The sequence below is a fragment of the Pipistrellus kuhlii genome, unplaced genomic scaffold (assembly GCF_014108245.1).
Source record: "Pipistrellus kuhlii isolate mPipKuh1 unplaced genomic scaffold, mPipKuh1.p scaffold_m20_p_1, whole genome shotgun sequence".
Taxonomy (NCBI): Eukaryota; Metazoa; Chordata; class Mammalia; order Chiroptera; family Vespertilionidae; genus Pipistrellus; species Pipistrellus kuhlii.
This window is the reverse complement of record NW_023425404.1, coordinates 79,957,838-79,970,804: the sequence shown is the minus strand read 5'-3', so window position 1 is coordinate 79,970,804 and position 12,967 is coordinate 79,957,838.

Here is a 12,967-nt window from a genome sequence, read left to right as displayed (position 1 = left end):
CTGTAGTGAGTTCCTTTCTGGGCTAACAGTTCTTTTGAGTCCCAATTTCAATGCCAGATATTTCAATAGTTCCTTATGTGTACATGCCAGCCATGATATTTCAGATCTGGTTGGTGGACAAATGGTGGTAATGCAGGTCCGCCTATCTCTGGTTTGGTCCTGGGCATCCTTCAGCAGCTGCTGTCTCCTGGTATGCTGAGGCATCATCAGCATCTTCCATTCTGAATTGTGTCTCTTCGGTCTTCATAGCTGGAGCGCTCTGTCTATTCCTCTCTGTTACAGGATTCTAGATGGTCTCAGAGTTGTTTTCTGAAAGTATTGCTTTATTAATTTGTCCTTTAAATAATATAGAAAATGAATACAGGAGAAACAATAATACTGCCTTTTATATTTACTTATACTCTTACCTGCTATAATTCTTTGTTTATTAAAATGGCTTCAAGACACTGTCTAGTCATTGCAGCCTGAAGCATTCCCTACAGCATTTCTGGTGAGGCAAGTCTGATAGCAATAAAATTTCTCAGCTTTCTTTTCTTTTTTTTTAAGAATAGTTTTGCTAAACATTAGCATTTTGTTTTTTCTTTCAGAATTTTAAATATGTCATCTCATGCCTTGTGATTTCTGATGAGAAATTTGGTGTTAATATTATGGAGAATCCCCTGTATATGAATTGTTTCTCTCTTGCTTTCAAGATTTTCTCTGTAACTTTGGAGTTAACAGTGTGGACAATCTTGGTGCAGATCTCCTTAAGTTTATTCTACTTAGAGTTTATTCAGCTTCTTGATTGTGTAGGTTCATTTCTTTCATCAAAAGTGTGAAGTTTGGAGCCATTATTTCTTGAGTTATCTACCTGGCCTCTTTCTCTCTTTTTTTTTTTTTCTCCTTTTCAGACTGCCATGCTGAGTATATTGGTACACTTAAAAGGTTGCTTGGGCTCTTTAATTTTTTTTTTCTTCTCTTTTGACTGAATAGTTTCAATTGTCTTCTCTTCAAATTTTCTAATTATTTTTCTGCCTATTCAAATATCTTATTAAATACCTCTAGTATAATAAATCCTTTTATTTCAGCTACTTCACTTTTCATAATTGTTTTATAATTTCCATCCTTTATCTTTTAATATGTTTTAATTGGTTTTAGAGAGAATGAGTGAGAGAGAGAAACATTGATGTGAGAGAGATGCATCAATTAACTTCCAACTGTATGTCCCCTACTGGGGATAAAATCGGCAACCCAGGCATGTGCCTTAACCAGGGATCGAACTGGCAACCTTTCAGTGCATGGGATGACATTCAGACATTGTTCTCCTGGTTTTCTTTATCTCTTTCATCAGATTAAAGAAATTTTAGTTAGAGTCTTTCTCTAGTAAGACCAATATTTGGGCTTCCTAAGCAAAAGTTTTTGCCTTTTTCTTTTTTTTCTATGACTAGGCCATGCTTTCCTGTTTCTTTATATGCATTATCATATTTTTAACAAGATATTTTGAATAATAGAATGTGGTAATTCTGGAAATCAGATTCCCTCTCTCCCTTGGATTTGCTATTGTTGATTGTAAATGCCTATATTTATCATTTAGTGACTTTTCCAAACTATTTTTGTAAGGACTATATTCCTTATCATGTGTTGTCACTAAAGTCTCTGTTCCAGTATCTCAGAGGGCTACCAGTGACATGACAGAGATTTCCTTAAGTAATTAGAGCAAAAAGGAAAAAAGAAAAAAAAATGTACTATTCTGGTCTTTTTGGCCTAGCTCTGAGGTGGGTGGGTCATTCTTTCAACACAAAGCCAGGCCACCTACAACTCTGCTTGAGCCTTTACCTCCTACTTGCATGGAGCTCATATATCTACCATATGTACAAGCTAAAGGTGCTCTCAGATCTTTTCTGAGCATGCACCCAGCAATATACATATACGTTTCACTCGCTTTATAGTTATATGTGAGAGCCCTTCCTAGCCCTTATTTCCCCCAATAAAATTCCTCTTCAGCCTCCTTTTTTCCAGACTTTTATGTTTATTGATGTTTACCAATTGTTTGTGAAGTTCATTGACATTGTTGTATATTACCAGAAATTAGTTTTTCAACAAATTCTGTGCTGCCCTGAACACCACTCCAGCCTAAGGTGGGAAAAACAAAGGTTAGCCTCCTTGTCAGTCCATCAGAGAATTACAAGGCAGGTAAAAACACACAACTACAGGATTTTAAGAGCAAGATCTGTATAAGGCCCCTGGAACCAGTAAGTCACACCAGGAACAATAGCCACTGTCCCCATGACTGTCACTATGCTGGGAAATGGAGACAGTTGGGCAGATGAGTGAAAAAGCACAATGCTTTCCTACCAAAATTCATCTGCCATTTTCTTCATTAAACAATCCCTTGGTTGCTGTAACTTTTTATTAGGTTCCACAGCTATGAAAATTTTTTTCATGTGCATACATATCATGTTTTTTAAATAATAGCTTTTATTAAAGTATTAAACAAAACATTGACATTTCTCCTGGAGCCTCTTCATGACAATGCAAACCCTTTGATTTTCCTTATCTATAGAATTTTTTTTGAAGAGTAATTTCTTGAATCTTTACAGCTCACATCATTTCATGTTATTATATCAAACATATGACTTTCTTTTGAAGGCAAAAATAAGACTCTTCCAAAGATATGAAGTATTCTGGTGCATTCCAGGTTTTCCAGTCAAGAAAGTAGCTGCAAAAATGAAAAAAAAAATGGGATATTGTTATCAGACTTGGTGGAAATCAATTATAATAAAAGACAACTCCTTAATCAGCTTGTAGCACGTGAGCCTCTATAGATAAGAGGATTTATCTTTTTATTGTAACACAAAGGGCTGATTTTGGAACCAACCTGCAGTTTCTTACAGTACAAAATTCCAATAAACATTTGGCAAACTTAATCCAAATAAAGATGACAGTCCAGATAGTAGGTTAAATTTATCAGCCAAATATGAATGCACTATGTATTTATTTGGGAAAAAAACACATGCACTTATAAGACTTCTGGATGTAGACATACATAGCCTAAAAACTATAAATCAAAACAAAACAAAACAAAAAAGCAGCTCCATAACTGTCCCCCTGCAAAGTGTGAGGACAGAATCATCCTAGAGATGCTTTGGGGCAGACGTTCCAAATGGTTTAGGAATAGACATCTGTCTCTGCCCATTGTTTCAAGAGTGCAGAGGTGCAAGTGGAAGTGAAGGAGGAAGTAGCAAGATCAGATGGTTTCCAAATATGAGCTTTATAAGACATTAGCTCATTCTGTCCTTGTCTGGCATCACTCTTTCTCTCCTCAAATGTTTATTTTAATTTTAACTTTGTTTGAACTTTGTAATTCAGTTGGAGGTAAATGGGTAAAAAATATTGAGGGTGACTTATTTACTTCCTATTTCTCTAGGTCCATATTTCTTTCTTTTTTTATTAAATTTATCGCAGTGACATTGGTCAACATGAACATATGGGCTTCAGGTGTGGGTTTCTATGTTAAAAGGTCTGTATATTGCACTGTGTGCCCACCACCCAAAGCCAAGTCTTCTCCAGTCACCATATATCCTTGTCACAGTCATTGCTTTATAGTAGACCACAGAAATTACCAATAGACTTGGAGGGAACTTACTGACTAAATTTTCATAAATATCAGTATTATTTCCAAAAACAAGAGTCATTACTTCTATGAGACACCTTGTATTGGTCAAGGTGCCTTTTGGGCACCATTCCAACATCCTCCCAGCCTCACCTGTTTCTTTCTTTTTTAAGTTGTAAAATTAGCACTCTATTTTTTTTTGTACTCCCAGTTACATTTATTTTCAGATAAACAATGAATACTTTTTTTCTACATATATGTAATACCTTAATCACCTGTTTCTTTTTGCAACCACTGCTGTTGCAACTAATTCTATGTAGGATCTGACCAGCAGGTGCAACTAAACAGCTCCCAGACTAAAATCCCACTGCCAGCCCTGGCATAGTGGGTGACATGTTTGACATTTGCACATGTGCAAACTGGGAGTTGGGGAAATGATCATTAATGTCCTGTTGGGCAAATCTTTGACATGAGTGGAATAGAGCTGATGGGTAAGTGTATCCCCGCTTTCTTTCCCTAGGTGGATGGTCCCGAAACACGTCTCAGGCAGCCCCATGGGATCAGGCAGAGAATCTGCCCAGCTTGACAACACATCTTTATAATTCACTCTCCTTCTTTCCTGCTTCACATCCCTGTCCTTCACTTCTGCTCCTGAATCACACTCCCCAGTAAAGTATGTGCATTTGAGCCTTCGGTATGTCACCATATCTGCTTTCTGAAAAACCCAGGCAAGACACTAGTCTGTTTGCAACCTCCTGTATCTCTGAGTTTTCATTTTGTCATGGTCTGAAATAGACTTATGATCAAAATAATTTTCTGTGTTCTCAATATTCTATAAAACAGTAGCCCTAATTTTTTTGTTTGTTTGTTTGTTTTTGTTTGTTTGTTTGTTTGTTTTGTTTTGGATGGAAGGAAAGAAGGAAGACGGTGAAGAAATAAGAAAGTGAAGAAGGGCAGAGAGGGGAGAAAAGAGACCAGGAGAAGGAAGAGGAAGACAGAGGAAGATTAGGGATGGAGAGGGTTTAAGGCACATGTGTCAAACACAAGGCCCGCGGGCCAAATCCGTCCCGCCAGGCCTTGCAATGTAGCCCGCACCGCGCTGTCATCACTGCACTCCGCTGCATTTCCATCACAATGACAGTTTATGACTGTTCAGTAAACCATTCGGCCCACAATTTAGGCTGGATTTTAGATTTTGGCCCCTTCTCTGATTGAGTTCGACACCCCTATAGGGAGGAGAAAGACAAAGGGGGAGAGGAGAGCAGAACCTATAACTCTCCTTATCCCTTATTCAAGAGCAGCTGCCTGGCTCCCCTGACGAGCTGCTGCCACCTGTCTCTTCTGTGTATCTTACCTCACCCACACCTTTGTGCAGTCTATTTGCCCTGGCTTATTGTGTAATTTCACTTTCTTTACTTCATGGCCCTGTAGAGTGCACTCACTTCCTTGCCATTAGCAAGAGAAGCCATGTGCATTTAATAAATTCAGGCTTATTCCTAACAAGATGATGAGCAAATACTATATTGGTTTCTCGGCCTTTGCATATTTTAAATGCTGGAAATGGAAACTCGATTAATACTTCTTAAATATCAGCTTCACCACATCATTTGCCTACACAACAATGTGCAACACCCCGCCATCATTTTAAATCCTCAGCCTTTCCCTTTCTGTTTCTATTTTTATTACTTCTTGAGAGTCCCCTGAGAGTTACCTTCAAGACTTCCATCTTCTCCCTCCTTCCTTGCCTTTCTCCAACTATGCCCCTCCCCTGAACCCAAGCTACTCTGTTATCACACCATACATAACATGCTCATTGTTACCTCAGACCTCCCCTAACACATGGTACTACTTTGGACCCCGCTGATCACCCCATTTTTCTACCTCCTGTTGCCTCCTGAGTGAATGTGGATTGCTAATTAAACCCTGAGTGAATGTGGATTGCTAATTAAACCCTGATTACAAAGAAAGAGAACCCGTCCGACTCTTATTTTGCTCTAATAGAACATTTGTAAAAAAGGAATTTAGATGTTTTCATGTAATACATATGTGTAATGATACTCATCATCATAGTAGGTATATCATTTGGCAATTGGAAAAGTGACTTTTTGTTTTTGTTTTTGTTTTCTTTATATCTTGTATTTCTCTCCCCAACCTAAGGTCATTTCTCCTGCTTTTTTGGACCCACAGCCTCAGTTGATCCCCTCCACATCTGTATTTGTGTGTCACACAGCAAAGGTGCTCACTCAGCTTTTGAGGTGATGGAGGTACTCCATTCACTTCTGAGACCGGCATCAGAAAAAGTAATACCTGCTCCCTTTCTGACCACTTTTCTAGGATTCCACATCCATATTTTGACATGGAATTGTTGATACTAGGATGGAGTCGCAACTATGACTTTTAAATGGCCCATGAAATTTGTGCATGGAATGGGGGGTGTCCCTCAGCCCGGCCTGTACCCTCTCCAATCTGGGACCCTAGCAGTCAGACATCCCTCTTGCAATCAAGGACCATTGGCTCCTAACTGCCCTCCCCTGCTGGCCTGATCACCCCTAACTGCCTCTGCTTCGGCCCTTACCACTGTGGTTTTGTCCAGAAGGTTGTCCAGAAGATGTCTGGTCTAATTAGCACATTACCCTTTTATTAGTATAGATTTACTCCCCACCCACTTATTTGAGGATAAAGGCAGTGCCTATGGATTAAATTATCTCTGCAAACATTGAACAATAACTTCAAATGGGAACTTGTACGAACATTTAATTGATATTACTACTTTCCTCCCATTCCCTGCCTGTCTGCCTCTTTCCCTATAAAGATTTCCTTCTCTCTCTTAATTGCTTAACCCCAAAACCTGTAGTCATCCTAAACTCCTCTTTCTCTCAGATGCCTACCGTATTCCACCAGCAAATTCTATTAGCTCTACCTTGCACATATACTCAAATATAATTCTTGCCACTCTAGTCCAAACAACTACCATCATTCTCCCTGAACTATACTTTAATCGCCTGCTATAAACATTCTCATCACCTCTACCTTCACCTCCTCATTCAGCCTATTTGCAAAGCAGTACCTTGTTCAATCTCATTAAAACATAAGTTGGATCATGTCTCTCCCCTGCTCCAGGCCTACAAGGGACCCTAAGTCACATGGAGCAAAAGCCAAAGTCCACAAAACATCCTACAGGCCTGATAGGTTAGGGAGCAGATCTAAGATCATCCTCACTCTAACGTCCAAGCCCACCCTCAGGTTCAGCAATCTGTTAGAAGGACTCAAGACCTCACTGACAGCTGTTATACTCACAGCTATAGCTTATTACAGCAAAAGGATACCATGAACAGCCAGAATGTGACGTTCCTGGACACTGCATGGGACAGAGCCCAGAAGAGTCATTAGCACAGAGTTCCCAGTTGTCCTCTCCCAGTGGAATTGTGAGCAGCATTAAATTATCTCAGAACATTCTGTGAGAAAACACATGGAGTATTGTCCCCCAAAGAAGCTCAGCTGAGACTTGGGGTCCTGAATTGTTGTTGAGGCCCAGTCACACAGGTATGACGAACTGCTGGCAGTTTGTCTCCAGTCCCTCCAGAGCCCAAACTGATACCATGTGACCCAAAGCCCCATTTTAAGTCATTGTTAGACTATCTGGGGTGGCCCAAGACCCCAGGCAAAAAGACATTCAACCCAAGGCCTTATGATCACCTCCCAAGCATCAAGAGTAAAGGCCAGACCCCTCTTTGAATAAGGTTACTTCTTTACCACATAAGGCACTACAAGGTCAGGCTCTCAGCATCTCACAGGCTTCCTTCCCTGCACTCTTCCCTTCACCACTTCTCTGCAGCCACGTTGGCCTCTGCGCTACATCCACCATGCTCAAGACATCCCACTCAGGGCTTTCGCACTTGCTGTTCCCTGTCTACTAGCCCTCCTCCAACTGTGCATGTGCTTTCTTCCCACACATCCTTCAGTTCTCTGCTCCAAATGCTCCTGCTAATAAGTCCCTCCCTCATCACCTTATGTAAAATAGTAACCTCACTACTACACACCAGCCTTTCCCAGCTGCTCACAGTCTCACCATCATTCCCCTGAACTGCACTTTAATAGCCTGCCACTTAGCACTGTCACACCAATGTTTGTTTGCCGACTATCTCACCCATAGACTGTATGCTCCCTGTTGTTCAGAAAACTTGCTGCTTCGTTCACCATTCTGTTCCAGCATCCAGAACATTGCCTGGCATATAATAGGTGTCCAGTAAATATGAATATGCCTCCAAGGCATAAATAAGGAACCAGCTGGTGAGGAAATAACGCCTCCAGAAGTCGCATTCCTTTCTTTTAGACATTAATCAGGTAAAAACATTTTTAAGTGTTAAAGAAAGAACTAATGTCATAACCCAATTTTATACTGAACTTCCTCCTGTTGGAGTGTGCCCGTCCTCTAAGCCTGGGAGTCTCTGGCTCAGTTTATTTTGTTCTTTTTCTTCCCTCCTCCATTTGCCTGCTGGTGGTTCTCCAGGGGATCACAAATGATGCCAATGTTTGACAGAAGAGAGAACTGGGCTGGATGGCCTGTCATGTTAAGTCCAAGTTCAAGTTCATAAACAATTCCTTTTGTACCTCTTCTCCCTGCTACTGTCACCCTGCTCTCTTCTTTCCTTCAGTGTCCTGGCTGCCCATTGACATCTCTTTATAGTAGCCCCAGCAGCTGACGCCCACCCTCACCCCAGTGAAGCGGTGGCTGTATCTAAAGGGTAGGAGAAAGGGGACAGTTGGCTGATGGTTTCATTAAGTCTTGGCTTTCTCTTCTTGGACCCTGACAATCTCTGAGGTGGAGGCAGTCTGATAACTGCTATGCCCTTTAGAAGTCACAGGGAACATCACAAGGTCTCAGAGCTAGGTCACCAAGGCGCTTCACTGTCCACTGCCCTCAATGTCCACTGCATCTCCCCCATATCCTAGGGCAGCTAGCTAACTGCTGCTACAGCAGCTCACTCCACTTCCATTATGACAATAAAACGACCCTCACCCCCACCCCACCACAATTCCCCCATCCTCCTCTAATCCATCTATCAGAGCAGCTGATTGCAATCAGCTCTCAGGCAAAGAGGAGCTAATTAAATCTGAACAAGGCCCATATCACAGAGCCAAGTGCTCAACCTCCCCAGAAGGTTCATGCCCTCTAAATGCCCAAAGAAATCACCTTGAACTTAGCAATTCTCAACCCTGGCTGCACATCAGAGTCACTAGGGCAACTTTTTGAAAACTCTGATGCTTGCCTGTCCCGGATCAACAGAATCACAATGCAGCAGCCAAAGGGGCTGGGGCAGAGCATGAGGGAGGGACAGGCCTCTGTGTGGTCAGAGTTTCCCAGGGAGGACCCCAACCATTGCTGCAGGGGCACCTTCCACAGGTCCTCTGGGCCATTCTCTGGAGTTATAATCACCTCCTTCTGCGATCCAGTTCCTGACCCCAGAGTGAGCTCCCCTTCCCCCAAGCAAATGGGCTCAACTCTGCATGTTCACATCTCTGCTGGGTGGACCAAGGGGCAGATTGGAGGGAAGAGGGCTCAAAACAATATCCTTTCAGATATTTGCAATGACTCAAAGCCAGAAGACCTACCTTATTGTTTGTCCCTTACCCAGCCTCTCACAAACTGCATTTGTACCCACCACATCATACCTCACCCAGGAAAATGTGAGCCCACAGTCTTCATTGTAAAGTGAAGTAAACTGCAGTAAACCTCTCAGTGTGTAGAGGGCAGCAGCATCTTCTCGGGTGTCGCCAGGAAGTGCTGTCACCTGGATGGCCCTATGTCCAGCAGTGATGCTGCAGTGAACCAAAAATTAAAGTCAAAGCAACTCTGAGAACTCTTAGAGAAAGGGATGTAGCCCAGTGAGTTGCCACAGCGTCCTACTGTAGACAGGTTGCTTCCATATCTTGGCTATTGTAACTAACTACAGTGAAATAGGGGTGAATATACTTTTTCAAATTAGTATTTTAAGTTTCTTTGGATGTGTACCCAGTAGAATCGTTGGGTCATAAGGCAGTTCTAATTTTTTTATTTTTTTTTTAGAAACCACATTATTTTCTATAGTGGCTGCACTGATTTGAATTCACTAAAGGACATTTTAAATACAACAGAAATAATAGAACAAAACATCTTTAACCAAGTCCTCATCCTTAAAGAGTCTTGTGAAGGAAGAGGAGGACTATAGACTTCAAATCAGCTTTCAAGTCTACAAGATAAAAATCGGTTTGACCATTTGGTTCCATTTTCCTTTCTACTCTCCTGCGTAATTGAACTTTGACAACAAGGGGAATGGAAGCCAGAGTTCCTCACTTTCTGCTCCTCCCCTCAGCTCCCTCCTTGGACACAGGCAACAAGCTGGGGCACCCAAGCTGGAAAGCCCTATGCTAATATCCCAGCTCACACCCTAACATCAAATCCATTGTTTGCTTTGGAAGAGAAAGTCATGCAAACTGCAGGGAAATGTAGCATTTAAGAGGCCTTAGGCAAGCAGCTCTTCAAAAACAATTATCTCACAAACTGTGGATGCACCTTTTTTTTTTTTTTTTTTTCTTTCTACTTTTTGGCAAGAGAGCCTTTAAGAAAAATGACTTACTATTGCCTAATAGGATTAAATCTTTAACTGAAGCATTTTCTTCTAATCCATTCACTACTCTTTAATCCCCTGTGAGTCAGAATGTAAGGGAAAGTGTCTATTTTGACTCAAAACCCACATTCTTGGAGGTCCCCACACCCTTGCAAGCTTCAGACCCTTCTTGCTGAATAAGGCAACTCCTCAGGACCCTCCAGCTGGGGGCCTGGTGGGTGGATGAGGTTCATTCAGAAAAGCCACTTCTCCCTCAGCCAGGTTCTGCTTTGCATTTACCTACCTGATTTTGACTTCTTTCTTTCTTTCTATCTTTCTTTCCTTCTTCCTTTCTTCCTTCCTTCCTTCCTTTCATTCTTTACTTTTTCTTTTTTTAATACACACATCTGAGATTTTCCTACTTGAGATAACTTCCCAGAAAACCTTAAAGGAAAAGGCCCTGGAGGACCATCCCTGTGAGCTGGCTCAATGTTTCACTTCATGATACAGATTTTATTTTGAAAATTCTTACTGAGAAACTCATAAAGCAACACTGACTCATTCTAACATATTCCTTATTGGTGGAAATATAGTAAAAATACTATTTAAGTTAGAATTAAAATGTCTAGATTTTCAGTGCAGTTCTCCCACCAACTAGCTGAGTCACTAATATTTCCGAACCCCCATTTTCTCATCCATTAGAAAGGACTAATAGTGCTCAGCTAGTAATCTCCACAAATGGGAAGGACAATCATATCTGAATACATCTCATAAGTTACAATGTGTGCTACAAAATACAAGGTATTATTACTTTCCATTCTAAACTTTGTTTAAATGTGTAGTGTCCCCTTGACTTAATAAACACAGAATGTTATTCTAGTGTTATCTTCTGCAGTCTATGCACCTGCATAAATCTTTGCTATCACTGGTCCTTTGGACAATCCTGCTGGCCTACAAAAAATAATATTAATGTTATTTAATCCTGGATTATGAAGGGTTTTCTGTTTGGCTGGTGTTACTGCTTTGTTGGCATAGGATTAGACTATTAAGGAAGATAAATGTTTTACAGAAATATTTATTTGTCTAGCAGAACAGGACTTTGTTCAATTAACTCAGTAGAAAGAGTCACATAATATGTGATATGGCAGGATTCTACCCTCCTGTAATACTGCCATTGCAAAGCAAATGAGCAAAATGTATCCCTATCTAGTGAGAAGCATTTTGGAGTCCCTTTTATGCAGTGGGAGGAAGAGAAATTTATTCTGAATTTCAGAAGTGTTGCTAGCAACTGAGTTCATGGATTCTCTGTGCTATGCTGAGCACTTTTATTTCATAGGACACTGTGGCTTTGGTATGTCCCAGCCTGAAACTGAAAGCACACAGGTCCGAGTGCTTTCCACTAAGGCGCTTACATGTCGTGAGCACAAGCACAGACACCATGACAAATTACTTCTGCGGAGGAAGCGAGGGAAAAGCCCAGCCTGCCTGGCCACCGGGCGGTGTGTCCTGGGATGTCCCTCCTCCCTCAAGACGGATCAGACAACATTCTGGCTGACGTATGTATAGATTTATCAAAGTACAAGATCCAGAGTGTCCCAGCCGCATTCATCATCCTCATCCTCCTCAAGCAGAGAGGCACTTGCAAAGGCAAGTGCTCATAGAGAGAAGGACTTGCAAATCCTACTAATGACAAGTTGGAGAGCTAACGCCTGGAGTGACTCTGGCAGAAATGGTTGCTCTGTCTGTAGAAAGAAAACCTTCTCCTCTCTTGAGCCACTTTCCTTGATCACCTTTATTAAAATAGCTCTTCTTATAATTTTATTTTAATTGTGATCTTTATAAAAGATAAATGGGTAAAGAAAAGTCTTTGACACTCTAGAGAGAAGATATTTTACAAGAAAGACAGCTTTCCTATTCTTTCTGGAGCATTCTTACGTTAATCAAATGCTGCCCTGCTGGAGCCTGTAGGAAGCCTGTTCTGATGGTGAGGTGACATAAACTATATTTAGCCTGAGTTTGGTGCTGCACAAGACTTGAGTGTTCTCTTTGATCATCCTTACCTCAACAATGGGCAACTCTTAGGGTTTTGGGCGTTTTGTGTTATTGTTGTTTTCAGCAAAGTCTGTCAAATACACAAACCTAAACTGCAGCCCCACATCTTTTCAACCTCATTCATCCCAAAATCTGGTTTTGTGAGGTTTAAAGTAATAAGGTAGTGTTATCATAAACAAGCTATGAGCACCAGGGCCTCAATCTGTGTGTTTAATGTCAGATGTTCAGGCTCCACATAAATCATTTATCCTTGTGTCTTAAGGAGTGTTTTACTTTGTAGGATACATGAAATTACCAATCCTTACATCTTTTAATGGTGTCAAATTTAAAACCCAGATTATTAATACTAGATTATTGTTTACTAGAGGCTTGGTACACAAAATTCGTGCCAGGGGTTTGGGGTGTCACTCAAGCTGGCCTGCACCCTCTCTAATCCAGGACCCCTCAGGGGATATTCCTCTCACAATCCAGGACTACTAGCTCCTAACTGCTCACCTACCTGCCTGCCTGATCACCTCTAACTGCCTCTGTCTGCCGACCTGATCGCCCCCTCACTGCTCTCTTGCTGACCTGATTGCCCCCTAACTGCTCCCCTGCCAGGCCTGATCACCCCTAACTGACCTCCCCTGTCCACCTGATCACCCCTAACTGCCTCTGCCTCAGTCCCTGCCACTGTGGCTTTGTCCAGAAGGATGTCTGGAAGATGTCTAATCTAATTAGCATTTTATTAGTAAAG